Source organism: Typopeltis vanoorti, chromosome 9, assembly GCF_054136105.1.
Source record: "Typopeltis vanoorti isolate ZY-2024b chromosome 9, IOZ_Tvanoo_1.0, whole genome shotgun sequence".
Lineage (NCBI taxonomy): Eukaryota > Metazoa > Arthropoda > Arachnida > Uropygi > Thelyphonidae > Typopeltis > Typopeltis vanoorti.
The window spans coordinates 143,425,391-143,443,922 of NC_143557.1; the positions used below are offsets into that span (position 1 = coordinate 143,425,391).

General features: G+C 37.5%; 1 protein-coding gene across 4 annotated transcripts in view; it reads right to left on the minus strand.

Annotated features, from left to right (window-relative positions):
- Nucleotides 1–18,532, minus strand: part of sbm (L-type amino acid transporter sobremesa) — a 196,265-nt gene that overhangs the window by 137,292 nt on the left and 40,441 nt on the right. The gene's annotated exons all lie outside the window — the stretch shown is intronic.

An 18,532-nucleotide genomic window follows, 5' to 3' on the forward strand; every position in this document is an offset into this window, starting at 1 on the left:
ATCGCAAATTATTCATCAATTAGAGCGCATTTTATCTCTCTCGTGATTTGAAAAGACGCTTGAATCTATGAATGTGGAAGAAACTTTTCAACGTCTGTTGGTGTACTCTTCGCTAAAGAATAATTCAGGTATTTGCCTTTGTGGCAGACGCGCAGTGAACAGAGCCGAGCTACACCAGCTTGCGCTTCCCGTGTCACCAATGATGACGGGCCTTTCTTAATTTCCTAAGACAGACTCTGTAATGTAAACTGGATTCTGGCATTACCAACAAATCCTCATTACCGGGTGGTCAAGTAGCACGAGATAGTGTCAGGTGTCACAGTAATGTCACTACGGGATGACACGTTTTCTGCGTCTCTCAACTAAGATTTTCGCCAGTTCGTCAAGCAGCTAACCAGTGACGACGGAGATGAAGCAGCACGGTAATTGCGAAGCACAGCCCAATGACACACAAAACAAGTTTTATTCCAAGCTGCGAAATGCATTCACATTTCATTATCTTTTTCTTATCACCTTCGAAGACCCATTTCGATGCAGCGTAATTAACTCTGTTCAAAGATACACTACTTGGTAATACTATTCGTCACACTGTCCTCTAGAACTTTTCCGGTATTCTTTCAGGTAGCGATAAGTCAACCTAGGACCGTTTACGCTCTTATGTAGTAACGCATAGCGCGAATCAGCAGTTGGACTTATGTACTGTGCACGGCTTATTAATTTCATTCCTGGCGTACTTGCTTTGTATAATTCGAATTGTTTTCTTGATTTTGCTAGTAACTTTGTAGACAACTCCACACATTTTAGGAAAGCTCCTGTTACCAAATTTCAGTGGAATCTGTCTGATTAGCGAAGAACGAGACGTAGACGGAAAGGGAAAACACACCTACTCGTATACTTGCTAGTACGCATTTTACCAAACGCACGCTCGATAAGATATAAGCATCAGATTTGCATTACGTAATTTCGTTTAAAACCGGAGTGGATTAAAGAGGTGAAGATTTAATTGAATAATATTAGCTAAGTATCGACTTCTTTTAGTAAATAAGACGAGTTATACGACGATAACATTTATCCTATTCCTTGTCTGATAGAAAATTTAAGGAACGTGTGTTGTTAAGTGAAGCAAGCGTTACAAACATGGTACGTATTGTGGTCATGAAATAATAACACCGAAGCTGGTGAAGGCTTATATGCAGTGAACAGAACTGTTGTGTTGGGATATAGTCGAAAAGTGTTCTGACATGATTGGGCTTTCACCAGAAATAGTTGATTATTCATAGGATCAGTCTGCTGGTAGTCGCTAAAGATCACCACATCGTTATTGAAAAATAAATAGTTATTATTATTAATTTTTATGAATATTCTTAAGCTTGATATGCTTAAACCGATTGAATACGCATTTTGTCACCAGCAAACGATTATCACTACTATAAAAAGTGTTTAAAGAAGAATGCTACAAAAACCCATTCGTCCCATAGCACCTACGTATGTTGAAAGAAAAGGAATTTAGTTCGTTGAAATGGGCCCTTAAGAATAGCTGGAGAGTTTAAATTTAGAGAAATAAACAAGTAAGGCTATTTTGGTAAGAAATTCGAACACTAGGACAACGCACCAATAAACAGTGCATTGTCAGTGCGACAACACAGTGTCCGGAGCCTCAGTTGGCTTTGACTCGCTGACACTGGCCGTTTGAAAAACTGTAGTAGGCTTGAAAACACAGGACATCGAAGAAAGGATCGCAGTAATTACAGAATAAATTGAACAAAAGGCGAATACAGGAAATATTTTGAACAAATGTATCGTTCGGTTCAGCGTATTGTTTCCCATACCTCATTATTACTTATGAACATTGGAACCAAATTTGCAGACTTCACAGATCATCAACTTTACAATATGATGACACTATCAGGAAAGAAATAGGTCTTGATCAGCTAAATGTCCACATAAACAAAGAACCTCTATTCTCCAGTCCTTTACCTTCAAATACCTCCATAAATCTAAACCTTACCAAACTCTGTACAAAAAAAGAACCAAAAGAAATGCTTAAAGAAAAAGGCCTAAATACCATCAACCTTCTTTCATCCTCCAAACAGGTTACTTGTTATACCGATGGCTCATCAGACACCAATATGATTAATGGAGGCGCTGGTGTTCTCCTTCTACTCCCGAAAGGTGAAAAACTTTCAATAAAAGTTGGATCTGGGAGAATCGCTTCCAATTTTACCAGCGAACTCTACGCAATAAATAAAGCACTAGAAGCCTACTTAAATCTATCATCATCTCAACAATCTGAAGGAATTATAATTTACAGTGACTCAAGATCAGCTATGGAGGCAATCAAAAATGGCAATACCAAGCTCACACAAGACATCCATAAACTCTTAAATCATCTAAAGTGTTTAGGAAAAAGTTGCATTTTACAATGGATTCCTGCTCATGTAGGCATTGATCACAACGAAGCAGCTGATAAATTAGCAAAAGAGGCCAGAGAACTCAACCAAGAAACTCATATGATAACTCTTGCTGATGCCAATGCACTAGCAAAAGCTAAACTAATTCCATTGAAATCAGTGATACAACATCAAATTCCCGAGATCAATGCTGACAGAAGGACCTCCACCACGATAGCAAGACTGCGAACAGGACATTATAGAGGAACGAAGATCAATACAGATGATACGAGAACATATAGAAACTGCAACAACTGCCCCAATACTGAACTGACACCCACTCACATCTTTACCTGTCCAGCAATTACAGCAGCCTTGCAAAAAATAGATCCTAAGCCTGAACAACAGCTGTATACAAACAAAATCACAGACATAGCCAAAGCAGTACAAAGAGCACACGGAAACATCTAAGACTCTTCAAAGGACAAGACAACAACAACAACCTCATTATTTCGAAGAGTACATCAATCCGTTATATGATAAGCAGTATTTATTATATGACAGATGTAATACTTTGGTAATACTTCGGGTGAACTGATTCGCTTTCTGATTTTACCAACATTTTTCTAATTTGTTTGCTGGGAACTAAACGAAGTTGAACAAGTTTTATCTTGTGAATTCCGTTCACTTAAATGGTTTAAATTTATCAAACAATTAAAATATTTACAAATGCAAATTCTAATGCATAAGGCTTCATTAAAAAAAGTACATCAAAAACGTTATTTGGGATAAATAGTGCTGGTTTCCCTAGTCGGATAACCGAATTCCTGTTAAGTCTTGCATAATAATAATAATAATAATGATGATGATGATGATGATGATGATGATGTCATTGGTTAGGTATGTTATGTAACATAGGCATGCGCTTTACTGCAATAAGGAAAGAAAGCCACGTTTTGACAAAAATAATTTATTTGGCTTTATTTATTATTATTATTTTCATATACACTAGATATTTGTTGTTTGGTTATAAGCTAAAGTTAGCGTGTTTCGTTATAACCTTCATTCGTCTTAATTTCAAAAGTTCGTAGTATTGATTTCGACTTGTATTATCTAACCTTCCTTTACCATTACATTATTTCATACGAAATACACTGAAACCGGGGAATGGAAGAAGAAGAAGGGAGACAGACTGAAACCATTTCGGACGGTGCTTCCCGAAAGGTTCTTAAGTGTAATTCTCATTCTCGATCATTATATCGAGCAATTGAAGCCGATTTTAAGAAACGATTTTACCTTGAAACGACTAGAGTTCCTCAAGCACAAACTCTCAAAGTTTTGTTGGCTGTGTTTTAGGTTGCCCGAAGGTCATTCCTCATCTTCGCGCCTTTCTTGGCCTTCGTCCGATTACTCGAAATCACTCTTGCTAACACCGAGGAGATGTTTACTGTGCTTTTTATCATTGCGTACAATTCTTGCTATAATTCACCAAGCTTAGATACGATTTACATTTGCATTCAGTTCTGTATTCTCTATTGTGATGATAAAGCAATAAATGGCATCTGGGGAGATGCCAGAAAAAGAAGGAAAAAACATCTGGCTTATTAGATTTGAGTCTACTGAAGGATATAACATATGCTGCTTCTTTTGCTGTGTAGCCGGTGTATATCTGCTAATGGCGTTATATCTATTAATTATGCTAATTAACTCATGCAACTGAAAAAGCTCTTGTGAATGTTTTTCATTTGAATTTCAATTGAGCCACGGATGCTCCTTAGAGAGAGAGAGAGAGAGAGATTGTTGAATTGTGTTGCAGAAAAGACGCCGTGATTGCGTGAAATATTCATAGAAGTAAAGAAAAGATTTTATGGACCTCACTTTAATTTTATTTTTATTAATAAATAGCACAGAGTTTTAAGAGCCAGGCAACTAGGAGGAAATGGATGTTTGAACATTTTGATTATCATTTTAAAAGAGTTATCTATAAAATTTCACAACTTACGCTGCATATTTTTAAATAAATGCATCTCGCAATGAAAAAAAAAAGCTCTATAGCAGCATTTCCATCTTCTTCTCACATGTACCAACCAACTCCAATAACGGGATTGGTTAGCATTTTGCAATCGATTTCTGAATGTTCTTTGCTGCCTTCATACTATCGTGAGCAGTCTTCATTGGAAAGAAAAACACCTCTTCAAGTAGAAAAATGAAGAATAAGAATTTAAGTTCAAAACAAAAGGTACTAACGTCTTTTGAGACCAGTACCATGCTACTGCTTAATGCCATTTGAAAACTTACCGATAGATATTGCACAAAGATAGTTGAAATTGAAGCGTAATTTTTTTTATCTTATCAGTATGTTATAGTTATCGACGGAAAGTTTTTCTTTCCCTTCAAAGAACTGTTACAGTTTCAGGCACAAGGAAAACTCTCCAGCAATATAAAACCAAACTTTATTCCGTTGTTTAAATTTATTGCCACCGACAATCATCTGCTATTACTAACCATTCCCGATCCCCCCACTAATGCACGCACCCTTTCTTATGCTCATACAAGCTTAATTTACTCGTGAAATGCTCTCATCCAGTAATGGATTAAAAGTGCACTCGCAGTGTACTTTTAATCGGGAAAGCTAATATAATCTTTGGATTCCGCAAGATGAAATCCTTTAAAGCTTTCCAAATACTCACAAAGCCAGTAATGGTGTACACCAGCTGAACACGGATTGCTATATTCTTCGATCTCTGGAAACACTCTCGCTCTTCCATTTATTATAAGCACTGCGCGACCTTTGCCGTCATCTTGCTGACGTCACCTTTGAGATCTCACATGCTTCGAAAGGTCACCGATGTTGCTATGAGACACGGCCTTCTTTCGTCCTTCGCTTGCCATCGAAGATCGGTATTGCTAAAGCAACCCCGTGCATGTGCTAACGCGCATAGAAATAGCGTGTGTGTGTGTGTGTGTGTGTGTGTGTGTGTGTGTGTGTGTGTGTGTGTGTGTGTGTGTGTGTGTGTGTGTGTGTGTGTGTGTGTGTGTGTGTGTGTGTGTGTGTGTGTGTGTGTGTGTGTGTGTGTGTGTGTGTGTGTGTGTGTGTGTGTGTGTGTGTGTGTGTGTGTGTGTGTGTGTGTGTGTGTGTGTGTGTGTGTGTGTGTGTGTGTGTGTGTGTGTGTGTGTGTGTGTGTGTGTGTGTGTGTGTGTGTGTGTGTGTGTGTGTGTGTGTGTGTGTGTGTGTGTGTGTGTGTGTGTGTGTGTGTGTGTGTGTGTGTGTGTGTGTGTGTGTGTGTGTGTGTGTGTGTGTGTGTGTGTGTGTGTGTGTGTGTGTGTGTGTGTGTGTGTGTGTGTGTGTGTGTGTGTGTGTGTGTGTGTGTGTGTGTGTGTGTGTGTGTGTGTGTGTGTGTGTGTGTGTGTGTGTGTGTGTGTGTGTGTTGTGTGTGTGTGTGTGTGTGTGTGTGTGTGTGTGTGTGTGTGTGTGTGTGTGTGTGTGTGTGTGTGTGTGTGTGTGTGTGTGTGTGTGTGTGTGTGTGTGTGTGTGTGTGTGTGTGTGTGTGTGTGTGTGTGTGTGTGTGTGTGTGTGTGTGTGTGTGTGTGTGTGTGTGTGTGTGTGTGTGTGTGTGTGTGTGTGTGTGTGTGTGTGTGTGTGTGTGTGTGTGTGTGTGTGTGTGTGTGTGTGTGTGTGTGTGTGTGTGTGTGTGTGTGTGTGTGTGTGTGTGTGTGTGTGTGTGTGTGTGTGTGTGTGTGTGTGTGTGTGTGTGTGTGTGTGTGTGTGTGTGTGTGTGTGTGTGTGTGTGTGTGTGTGTGTGTGTGTGTGTGTGTGTGTGTGTGTGTGTGTGTGTGTGTGTGTGTGTGTGTGTGTGTGTGTGTGTGTGTGTGTGTGTGTGTGTGTGTGTGTGTGTGTGTGTGTGTGTGTGTGTGTGTGTGTGTGTGTGTGTGTGTGTGTGTGTGTGTGTGTGTGTGTGTGTGTGTGTGTGTGTGTGTGTGTGTGTGTGTGTGTGTGTGTGTGTGTGTGTGTGTGTGGTGTGTGTGTGTGTGTGTGTGTGTGTGTGTGTGTGTGTGTGTGTGTGTGTGTGTGTGTGTGTGTGTGTGTGTGTGTGTGTGTGTGTGTGTGTGTGTGTGTGTGTGTGTGTGTGTGTGTGTGTGTGTGTGTGTGTGTGTGTGTGTGTGTGTGTGTGTGTGTGTGTGTGTGTGTGTGTGTGTGTGTGTGTGTGTGTGTGTGTGTGTGTGTGTGTGTGTGTGTGTGTGTGTGTGTGTGTGTGTGTGTGTGTGTGTGTGTGTGTGTGTGTGTGTGTGTGTGTGTGTGTGTAAGAGCGAGAGAGAGAGAGAGAGAGTCACCTGGTGCATCTCGATTGGTAAGACATACCATCACGCAGTCCATTCTCCTAAGTAGATATAGAAGACTGTATTCTTTTCAGTAAATCCACTCTGTTCCGTAGTCTCGGGTGGAATTCATCATCTTTCTTTTGGTTTTTAAAACTAAAGCAAATACTTGTATATAAAGTACTAGTAAAGTCTATGCAGGGTTTATTTTTTAAATTTTAGCACTTAGAAACATGAGAAAAGTGGGAGTTCTATGCTTTCTGTTGCATTCTTTCACCGATAAAGACACATCCAAATATTTATTAAATCTTTTAATAATCGCCTATCTCTCTTTCTATATCTCTCTCTCTCCCGTTCTACTACGGGATATGAAGCATACATTTAGACATGAAAGTGTGTACGGTGTCGTATACCATCGTCAGTAAACATTTTGTTCTTTCATTTTTCGAAATTAATGAGAATTTAATTTCAGTTTCTTGTTTTGTATCACAGTTCAAAAATTTAAATCTCTTCCACTCTTCTTTGTGATTCCTTACCGGTTGGTTAGTTGGTTCTTACTTTTGTACAAACCCCTCATCGAATGTGATGAATGCGAAGTTAACGCTTCGAATAGTGATGACGCATTCGTCTTGAAAAGGTTCATAAGGCCTCGGCTGAGTTTGTAGGATTTAACTTTGAGAAGTAAATGCTCAGACTAACTAGGCCGAATCAGCGAGATTGGAACCTCGTCTTGCTCTGTGTTAACGTCTAGCCTTTTACGATTTCGCTTTTAGGAAAACGTAAATGGATAGAAAATAGGACTGAAGAAAGACCAGTTGAAGGCATGAATTGTCTAAGAGGGCGCAACCGAAGGAGTCCCAACCGGTTATTATAGATTATTTTCCCATGGTTTTAGTGTCGGTAGCGTAGGTAGGTTCGCCTCCCCTATCACAGAAATGACGGTTGGATCATCTATTTTTCTCTCATTACATCATTAATCGTCATTGCACATTAAAAGAAGAACGCAATTCGCCAGTGAAGGCTTTCTTGTTGTGTTGAATTTTGTTTATCAATTCTAGAAGTTAATAGTGTACATATACACACTTTTATTTCGAAATTTATCTTTTAATTTCACCTTTATAAATATTAACAGAAATAAACAAACGAATAAACGACAGTTCTTTAATAGATATTTAGAAGTTAATTCTCACAAGCAATGCTGCCACCATGTTTATGGTTTGACTAAATGGAGTTTCCATATTTTGGTTAGAAATTTTTAGCATGCAGTGCAACCTGTAAGAGGTTCTGAGGAGATTGTTACCATAGAAACCGCTCACTTCCAGGCTCACGTGTTCTCCAAATGACGCATTGTTTACAGCGTCATTTGGAGATCATGTCACATGTATTTTTGTGTAAGTGAAGCGGGCTCATCGAAGTTCATCTTCTGAATGGTAAAACAAGACACGGAATTCGAAGTAAAATGAAAGAAATATTCACTTCAAGCTCTAATTCGATTTTTATTCCAATGTGAATCTGCATTATAGAGTCTCAAACTGTACAAAAAGCAACACCGGTGATCCTCTCTGAAGAAAGATCATATGTGTAGATTATTCAATCTGTGTATACTAACTAGTCTATGTTTTGCACAGATTTTAGGTGGTAAATGTGAAATTAATCCGATTCTGTATTTAAAGGAGGAAGAGAAGAACAGGTTACAGTGAAGTCAGACGAGAACCGTTCTCGTGATAGGATGGAGGAAAAGAAAGCGATGTCTGTTGACGAAACTGAGACGACCATCAGGCGTCACTCTGATATTTATATCGAAGCATTCGTGGCGTCATTTTGGTCAACTTCCGCAAGGCCAAAACAAAGCAATAGACACGATCGGCCGACAGCATTGCAAGGTCAAATGTTTGCGGATCGATTATTAGGAGGCCCGTGCTGCCGGTAATTATCGAGTGCAGTGAGAATGGAATTCGCATCCATTCCTACAATCTGAGCTTCCAATCGATGAACGGAGCAGTCCAAGTGTTTCTCGGCTTAGTCAGCGTGACTTTCTGTATACAGCTGGGCTTCGTTTTCTTTCTGTGGCCAGGCGATACAAATACACAAACAAAACAAAAATATAATGAAACAAATAAAAGTTTTTTTTATATATATAAAAATCCATATTTTTAATTCTGCGGTATGGCGTTTGAAGGGTTTTTAAATTAGATTTTTGATTATTGAAATAATGCTGTGAATTTTCAGGAGAGTCTTATCAAGCAGTTCCCACTTTTACGTGTGGACAGACTTATAAGGTATAATAGAACACAGAAACTAAGTAAATAATTAATTTATTAACTTGATGCTGATATTTCGCTGGTTATAACACCAGCGAAATATCAGCATCAAGTTAATAAATTAATTATTTACTTAGTTTCTGTGGTCTATTATACCGTTAAAATAATAAACAACAGTTCCCACTTTTCTTCTCTCCTATGGACTTAAGTTTTTTTTTTTTTTTAAGCAGTTATTCTCCCCATAATACAAACATGTGTTGGTGACGAATGAAATCGGTAGTGCCATCTGTTGGACAATCTTAGGACCATCGTACATTTTTTGATTTCTATATAGGAATGAAAAAATATAAATAAGTGAAAAATTGAATGAAAATAGTATAATATCAGATAAAAAAATAAAATATGCAAACGTTGAAAGAACATTAGAAAACGAAGGAAGAATTCTTCTAGTTAATGAACAAGGAAGAAAATAATATTTCTTGCGCCTTTTCGTCAGCTTGTAGGTGGCTACGTCTGTCTGAAAACCTACAAGCGAACGTAGTATGTCGACAAACTGTACAAAACATATCGTTTGGAGAACAATGCGAAATTCATCAAGAATATTGATATTATTTTACAATTCCAGACCAGCCGAATATTTTTCCCCCTCTCTCTCTCCTCCTCTTTCATTCCATCTACCTCTACTTCATGGAGCTACTTTCTCAATCATATTTTCTTCCAGGCTAAACTCAACAGTCCCCAGCTGTTCAAAAAAGTATTAATGGTTTTTCTCTCTCTCTCTCTCTCGCTCTTAAACTCTGTCCTATTGTGCTGTAAGTTCTGTAGTTGTGGGAGAATGAAATAAAAGTTTATAAACCAGTTTCACATCAAGGGAAGCACAGAAAACATGCTAATTGAAGTTTACAAAGAAAAAGTAGTGAATGTACTGGATTCAAAAAAAGGAGAAATAAATGGCAAAAAAGATTAGAACGTTGGGAAATAAAGCCCCCCATGGTCTAATTGAAGAATATTGAAGGGAAACTTGACAGTCGCTTAACCATTTTTACACACTAACTTAAATTAACGGTATATCAAATAGATTACTGAATACATCAAACACGCTAAACCTACAGTAACATATTAAAAGACATAAATTCACCTAAGAAAACATTCAATGTATGAATCAATAAATAACCTATCTTAGAAGAGCGCTAAACCGTCTCCTTATTTAATATAACGTCCAATCCCAAACTTGATTTACAAAATACGTGAATCAATTTCAGAAACCTCAAAATCAAATCTGCTAGCACATCCAGCGGAGATAATTAATTTTAACTTGGCGAATAAGAACGCAAGGCATAATTAGTAAAATTATCGTACGCGAATGTGTAAACACGTTCGATAATTGCGTACACGCATTTGGTTAACGATAGCTACGGTGTATTCTGAACAAGTTGATACCAGGGTTTTATATTTAGATATTTTGGATCCAATGCCATTCTTACACACTTTCCAAAAATTTTCTCTCGATTATGTCATAGCTTATACGCTCAGACTTATACGATTGCAATTGAAATTTCATTGCCGAAGCGTCCTGTGGGCCAGCCGAAGAGAGCACATAGGATGACAATATTTGGCTCGAGAGATTTTTCTAAATGTTCATAGTCGAGGTTTTGTAGATCGGAGTGATGATCCCATCCTGTTAAAAGTGTGGATACTGTTTTAGTTTTATGTTCTCTAAGTATTTTTTCAAGTTTTATGGAAATAGGGCTCATTATGGATGAGTGATGAAGCTCCTATTTCCCTTCTCATTAGAAATATCTCGAATCCCGTGTTGGTTAAGCAGTTCTGAGAGAATGAATTCGTTGTAGCCGTATTGTAAAAAAGTTTTTTTTTTTTTTAATATTAGAGTTCTTTAGCTAGTTCAACGTTGTCAGTAATGAGGCAATAGGCTGTTACTCCTAGTGTTCATATAATACCCAATTTTTGAGATCTGTAATGATGTGAATATCTCTCAGTGTGGGTACGTTTTTATTCCATACATATTTTTTCGTATTTCCCTTCAGCCTTGTGGCTGGTGATGCGCAACCATACTAGGGAGATATTTACGAAGCAAGGTGGTTTCCCGTTGCCTTCCTTGACGTAGCATATTTTATGACTGTCGCGGTGTGTGTGTGTGTGTGTTCACGTGACCAGTTTGCCTGTTTTGAGGGGTGAAAAACTCGAGTTACCGGGAGAAAACCCTCCACATCCGTATGAGACTGGTTAACTCACCTTTAGCTGAAAGACATCAGATAAAGGTTCCTCACATCGACGGGAATCGAACCCAGGTCTTTCCGACCAAAGGACTTCGTCTCTACCGACTGAACTACGGAAGCTCACCATATATATTATTATTATTAGAACAACCCAATTCTCGTCCTAGACGACCCATATTTGTAATACGTTTATATCTGAAGGTGAGCTAACGGGTTTCATTCTTAATAGATTTATTTTGAATTTCAGCTGGTTTAGATGGTAGGTTAATTTCATCGTCCAGTGTAGTTTGGAAAACACCATGTTATGTCTTTACAGTAGGGATTTCCCGACTGTGTGCAACCCTAGCTCACTAGTGAATGGGATCGTTATCGATCGAGAGCTGAACGAGTTTCCACATAAATAAGAAAGCGTAAATATATAATATAGGCAAGTACAATGAGTTTCTCCATAATTACGACAAAACTCGTTCGTATGTTGTTGCGTTTAAAATTGATATGTTACGATGATCATCTGAATAAGAAAATGGCAACACATATTGTTGCCATTTTCTTAGTCAGCTTTTTTTTTTCCGGAAGAAACTTGCTTGAAAAATGAATGCGACACTGCTGAGATTATTATTTTTCAGCACTTGCAATCCCTGATAAAGAATGACGTATGTCGCAGCTATCTAAAAAAGCCTGTCGTAAGATGAAGGCCTCGTTGTCATCTTTAACGCATTCGGGAGAAGTTTTTTCCCCTTCTTTCAAACTGGCAATCCTTCAGCTTAAAGGAGACATTTATCATCCAACTCACCCTTCGCTTTTATACTTTTTTTTATCACAAAATATTGGAAATTTGTGACCATCTTAAAGAAGTATTTCATTATAATGAAGTCTTATGAATTCATATCGATTTTTTCCCTTTTGTTTCATAATTTCCACCCCCACTCCCAAAAAAGGGTATTTATGCATTAAGTAACCAAAAAGAGGAGTTTCTTGGGACTGTTTCTTCCCTCCGGGATTATCACACGGAATAAACAGAAGTAAACGGAAACGGAAGAGGATAAGCATAATAGCGAGCAACTCCGTTTGAACATAACAGTTTACCATCTGGTTTAAATTTCCTTATCGAATCCAAATACGTATATATTACCTTGATTACCTTGATGGACCCGTGTTTCACTCAGGATTTCTCCATGAGTGCAGGTCACAAAGATGTCTCCAACGATCTCGATCTTGAGCCTCTTCCATTTTATACCCATAGATTTCACTAGTGGATCTTCCATCTTGTAGGTGGTCTTCCTGGTTTTCTCCTTATTCTTGGTTGCCAGTTGAGTATTCTATATGTCCATCTGTTATCCCTGAGTCTGGCTATGTGACCTGCCCATCTCATCTTGCTTTCATATACTGCAGTTACCACATCTTTTATGCCTGATCTCTTTCTTAGTTCCGTGTTTCTAACATGTTCCATTCTGCTGATGTTACAAAAGCCTGCGTTCTATTGCACGCTGAGTTATTCTGAGAGTCTCTTCTTCTTTTCTTGTCGTGTTCCATGTTTCTGATCCATATGTGAGTGATGGTAGAATATCACTATTAAATAGTTTTGCCTTCAGAGAGATGTCAAGATTTGGATCAGTAAGTGTTTATTTTAGTCTGTTGAATGATAGCCATGCAGCTTTCTTTCTTTCTTTTTGCTAGTTCTTCAGATAAATCGTTATTCATTTTTATTGTTTGTCCTAAGTACTTGTATGAGTCAACTTGTTCTATAGGGATGTTATCAATACATAGGTGACTGTCACTTGTGTAGATGTTTTTGATCCATTTTGTTTTTTGTTTTTTCTAGATTCATCTCTAAGCCTATCTTACTGCTGTTTGTGTATACTTTATCACCCATTTCTTCTAGGTCTTTTGGGTTGTGGGATATCAGTACTAGACCATCGGCAAACATAAGAATTTGTAGCTTTTCACCATCTATGCTTATTCCTCCGTTTAGGTCTATTTTTTTCAGAATGTATTCTAAAGTGCTGGTAAATAGATTTGGGGAGATCACATCGCCTTGGCGGACCCCTCTCTTTATATCTATATTTATAGGTTGATCAAATAGGGTTATTTGTGTGGTCTGGTTTTTGTTAATTTCTTTTATCATGTGGATATAAATAGGATTCACATTTATTTCCAGTAAGGCACTGATGACTGCATTGTGTTCTATAGTATCAAATGCTTTTTTAAAATCAATAAAGAGGAAACATAGAGTAATTCGGTATTCTCTGCATTTTTCTGTTAGTTGTGAAATAACCTGGATATGATCTATTGTGGAGAAGCCTCTTCTGAATCCTGCCTGCTCTCTGCTGGAGTTGTCTTCTAGTGTGTTTTGGATTCTGTTCAGTATTACTCTGTTCATGATCTTATATATGTGAGAGAGTAGACAGATTGGACGATATTTTTTTATGTCTTCCTTGTTCCCTTTTTTGAACAGAAGTATAGTTTTTGAGGTTTTCCATTCCTCTGGAATCTTTCTTTCTTTGAAGTACCACGTGATTCTGGCAGCCAAGGCTTTGAAAATAATTGGTCCACCTTGTTGGATTTCTTCAGCCTTAACATGATCAAGTCCTGAGGCTTTTCCTTGACTCATTTTCTTAAGGGCATGTTCTATTTCTTCTGGAAATACATCTGGTATATTGCTTGGTTTTGGAATGATAGGTTCTGAAACTTGGCACTTAGTTGCATAGAGATCATTATAAAAATTCTGCACAATTTCTTCTATCCTTTTTTCTATTACTATGTTTTTCTCCATTTTGATTCTGTAAAGCAGATGGAATTGACTGTTTAAAATTTAAGTCTTTCCCTATTTTTTTTCAGGCTGGTTTTTGCCTGCACTGCTTCTCTTAGTTTTTGTGTGTCCTGAAAGGTTTGTAGTTTTCTGGAATTCTTTTCCTTAGTAACCTACAGATAATTTTCTATTCTAGAAATTTTTCTTCAGATTTCTTCGGTTCTTTTCTCTTTTTCAGCAGTTCTATAGTTTGAATTGAGAGTCGTTCTCTTTTTGTTTCTGTTTCACAGGAATTTCTGATTTTTTCTTGCACTCGTTGAATTTATTAATAAAGTCAATGTAGTCATCATTTATGTAACAGTTTTTAATAGTTCATTCGGTCTCTTATATGCACTTCCTGAACTTGTGGTAGTCTGTTTGTTTGGGTTGTCTTTTATGGTTTGATATTGCCCTGATATGTTGTTCTTTTTTGTGGTCTATTCTTATAATGCTCTGAGGAGTCTGTGGTCAGAATCTATGCTGAAGTATGTTTCGCCTATTGTACCAACATTTTGCACCAGTCTTTTACAGTCTGTTAAAATGTATTCAATTTCATTTTTTGTCTCTCCATTCGGTGATTGCCAAGTCCATCTTCTTCCTAGGAGTTTGTTAAAAAAAGTGTTCATGATAAAGAGTTGTTCAGCTGCAGCAAATTCAGCTAATCTCTCTCTCCTATTCTATTTCTTTTCATCTATATACTTTTCATCTTCTTTTCCACATCCTATTTTGGCATTAAAGTCACCACCAACGAATGTGTATGTTGACTTATAATTTAATGCCTGTTCAAGGCATTAAATTATAAGTCAACTTATAATTCTTAACAATCTTACAACTACAGATTGTTATAAGTCAACTTATAACAATCTGTAGCTGATAATCAAGAAATAGAAAAAATATTTCTATTTCTTGATTATCAGCTACAGATGTTAGAGCATAGCAGGATATTAATTTTATTGTTATATTGTTCTCTATTCCAATTAAGAGTACACCTATTCTTTCAGATATGATGTTATAATATATATATATGTAGAAAGTTTTTTTACCTTGGGTATAATATATGTTAAAGATGCCAAGCAATTTAAACATAGTATTACTTCATTTCCCAAGTAAGCAAACAAACAAGTCAAGTTTGCGCCTGCACACACACACACACACACACACACACACACACACACACACACACACACACACACACACACACACACACACACACACACACACACACACACACACACACACACACACACACACACACACACACACACACACACACACACACACACAGTATGGATCCATTTGAGTGTATAACAGTAAAATAGGCTGATCACTAGACAGTACACCGAACAGAACCAGATAGTAACGAATCTAGAGGATATCTGCGTGTAATAAATACTGTTGTTGCTTGGCAAGTTTGTACTTGGAGAGAGTCCATGTATCGTAGTGTACAAGGGGAAACTAACGATGTTATTTATACTTTTTTGACTATCACTAAAGCTACATTTTCAGCAGTCAAAATACACAAATCGTGAAACCATCTTGCTTGTCTACAACTCAAATCGGCTTCCCTTCTCTAGTTCCATTGATTCAGCAAGCAGGGATACCAAGGTATTTCTATTAGCAATTACCTAATCTACCTGGCATAATACAGACAACTCCATTCCAAATACACTATGAATGTCATTTCTCATGTTGGTAACAGGAGAAATGACATTCATCATCCATTTCCCAACAGTTCTCATTCTTGTGTCCTTTTGGTTTTTCACCCGGTCTTGGTTTCACAGAATTAATACACAGCGGGATAATCAGCAGGAGGTGTACAGCTGTTTTTTTTCGACATCTCCAAAGCATTCGAGCATTCAGTCATGTCCATCACTATGTGTACTTACAGAAAATGAATTGGTATGGAATCAGAGGTGTTGCGAATAATTAGTTGAAATCGTATTAAGCATTATATTTTATATTTTGTCTACAGTTCTATGTAGACAAAATATAAAATATAGCCTACCTCAAGAATCAGACTTAGAACCTGTTCTTTTTTTAATCTATACCAATGATCTCTGTGATCGCAACTTATTTGGCAAAATACTGTCCTGTGTGTGTAAATCAGAGCGCTGATGACACCGTTCGGATTTACAACGAAGTTAATGCTGAAGTATTAGAAGACCACATAAAACAGGATATGGGAAAATTAAAATTTACATATGAACAGTTTCAAAATAAATATCTAGATAAGGCCAAATATATGCACTTCAACTTAATAAGCTACTTCGTTTTCTTCCATGACTTAAATTGTAATTGCAAACAAGTATGTCATGGTGGATTAATAAAAAAAATTCAATAAGATACTTTAGGTCTATATATCGATAGCAACTTGAAGTAGAATTCCCATGCTTCCTTTTTGATAAACAGGACCCGCTTATTGGAGGCCTGAAGTGGCTAGAAAAAGTTCCATCTGGAGGAGGATTTCCTGACTGTAAAATGAATGAAAAAAATATGAAAAATATATAAAATCGATAAAAACAGAAAAACATCTTTAGCCCACCCAGGGTAGAAATGCACTAGAGGTTTACTAATAGCCTTTCGTGGGTGGGAACCATATTACATATATATAATATATATATATATATATATATATATATATATATATATATATATATATATATATATATATATATATATATAATATATATATATATATATATATATATATATATATATATATATACAGGGTGTTCGGGATAAATTTGACAGTTTCGTAAGGAAAAAGAAAATCTTCTTTGTATCTATTAAATTTAATGAATTGACAAAAAAACATTACAGGCAGAGTTAATTACAATACTATCAACAAGATTTACTCAAAATAACCACCATTAGCATCGATCACAGCTTCAATTCTGCTTCGGAACCTCGAACAAGCTGATGCTACAGTCTCTCTGGGAAGGGCCGCAAAAACTGTTTTAATTTTATCCATTAACTGGGCTTTTGTATTACTGAAAGTGCGATTGGTGTCTTTTTCAACTGCGCCCCATACAAAATAATCCATGGGGTTAAGGTCTGGGGAGTTTGGAGGCCAAACATTTGGACTGGTGAAGTCGTAGAAATTTTCAGACAACCATTTTTGACTTTTCCCAGAGGTGTGGCAAGGGGCCGAATCCTGCTGCCATACATACGGCCTACCATTGGCTACCCTTGTTATCCAGGGCTTGACTACAGTTAGCAACTCCACGAACAAAGCCCGAATTCCAATGCCAGGGTTCTTCAACGCCTGTTCCTGCAGATTTGCGAGGAATTCTGCTGTACGAACGCAGTCAGATCGTCTGCTAGGGATCTTTCTTCTTGCTACATCCTCGTAGTCACCATTGCAAGTCTCTAGTTCATGCCTGATTGTTTTTACTGTATTCAGGGAGCATTGGGCAGCAGTCGTAATATCCTTATTTTGATGGCGGGCACGAATCATCATGATACAAGTTATTCTCTTCCATGATTCAGGTGGGTTCCAGCTATCCATCCTTTCTGACATCTTGTATATGAATGAAGAAGGGTCCAAACTTTTAAATGAAGAGAAGTGTGTGTTAATACATGTAACTTACGGAAAAATATAATTAATTATAAATATGTCAAATTTATCCCGAACACCTTGTGTATATATATATATATATATATATATATATATATATATATATATATATATATATATATATATATATATATATATATAATATATATATATTATATATATATATATATATACCCAACAATCCTATGGGACATACTTTCCAGAAGTGTTAGCGATCAATGGGAATTTTGGGCCATTCTCTTGTAAGGATTCACTGAGGAGGTCCTGAACTGCTGCGGGGCGGAAGTCCCTTGACTTCTACTACGCTCCATTTCATCCCGCAGACGTTCAATAGATCAGGACTCTGTGAAGGTCAGTCAAGTGTGGTGACGTTCATGTCCACAAATCCCGATGTTACAGCAACAGCCTTATGACACGGTGTATTGTCTTGCTGAAAGAGACAGTGGTCAGCTCGGTAGAAGCGCCACGAAGTAGGAAGCATTACATTGTCCAGAATGTTCAGATACCTCTCGGAGTTCAGTGTTCGTCGTCCCACAAACTGAGGTTCGAGGCTAAACCAGGAAAAACAGGATCATACCATCACACCGCCACCTCCGAATTTCATAGTTGGGATTACATACTCTAGCAAGTGACGTTCACCGAGCATCCGCTATACCCCCTGCTGTCCATCTGCCCGGTAGAGGGTGTAGCATGATTCCCCGCTTCATAACACAGTTTTCCAAGCTTCCACGTCCCGCTGTACACGCTCTTTACACCACTAAACACGACGCTACATGTTAGTTCGGATAATGCGGAGCTTTCATATTATTATTATTTATTACAGTATTATAGTATTTATTATAGTATCCACAATAAACGAAGAGGCAACCATCTACCAAATGCCAACCTTTCAACAACACAAACACTGCAAAGAAACTAAACGAGGCGGTGGTATAATAATATTTAGCAGACATAAATTAGAA